Raw genomic sequence first — 1,240 nt, forward strand, 5'->3', positions numbered from 1 at the left:
TATTTAAAGGCAGCTCCACTCCCCTTCTTCCTCCTCCCCAAATCCTAGCCTCCAAATCAGATCTGAGATCCCCACATATATGCGGAGTATTTCGAGAAGGTCAACACTTTGACAGAAGAAGGTTCCACCTCGAGGTCGGTACAAGAGGATCCGATAGTTTAACCAACTCCCCCTGGCTTGACGTGGAACCTCGGGGCGAGGTTCCTTGTTAGTGGTGTCGACCGTTCTACATGGAGCAAGAAGGGGATCTCAGATCTGATTTGGAGGCTAGGGTTTGGGGAGGAGGAAGAAGGAGAGTGGAGCTGCCTTTAAATAGGCCAAAGGGTTAGGTGGGCTTGGGCTAGTTTTGGGTTAAAAACTTTGTCAGGATTTCGCCGTCTTTTATTTAGCAAACGACAAAACAATTTTAGCAAAACAGTTTAGTTAAAGTAACGGACCGAAAAATAGATTTAGTTTTGATTTTTGAAATTAAGAAAAGAGCGGGGTGGCTTTATAATTCACCGGGGTATTTTAATAAAACAAAATAGGGTTTTTCGGAAAATAATTTTCGCGGTTGAAAGTGTGCTAGAAAAATATGCATGATGACGTCACGATGACGCGAAAAACAAAACAACAAACAAATCTAATTTGGAATATTTTCCGGGACGTTACACCCACCCCATAGGGCGGCGCGCCCCCCCTCTAGGCCGCGCCAGCCTATGGTCTAGAGGGCCTGGGCCTCCCCTCCGGCTTCCCTTCGGTGTTCTGGTCCGTCTCAGTGAATTAAAATGTTTGGCTTTTGTTTCATCGAATTCCGAGAATATTGCCCGAACAGCCTTTCTGGAACCAAAAACAACGAAAACGAGGAGCGGCACGTGGCATCTTGTTAATAGGTTAGTTCCGGAAAATGCATAAAATCATTATAAAGTGTGAGCAAAACATGTAGGTATTGTCATAAAACTAGCATGGAACATCAGAAATTATAGATACGTTGGAGACGTATCAGCATCCGCACCCCTTCCAGTATTAAGTTGCAAGCAACAGACAATTGCATTAAGTACTGTGCGTAATGTAAACAATACAAATATCCTTATACGAAGCATTGATGTTTTATCCCTAGTGGCAACAGCACATCCACAACCTTAGGGGTAGCTGTCACTCCCCCAGATTCAATGGAGACATGAACCCACTATCTAGCATAAATACCCCCTCTTGGAGTTACAAGTATTAACTTGGCCAGAGCCTCTACTAGCAACGGAGA

This window comes from Lolium rigidum, chromosome 6, assembly GCF_022539505.1.
Source record: "Lolium rigidum isolate FL_2022 chromosome 6, APGP_CSIRO_Lrig_0.1, whole genome shotgun sequence".
Lineage (NCBI taxonomy): Eukaryota > Viridiplantae > Streptophyta > Magnoliopsida > Poales > Poaceae > Lolium > Lolium rigidum.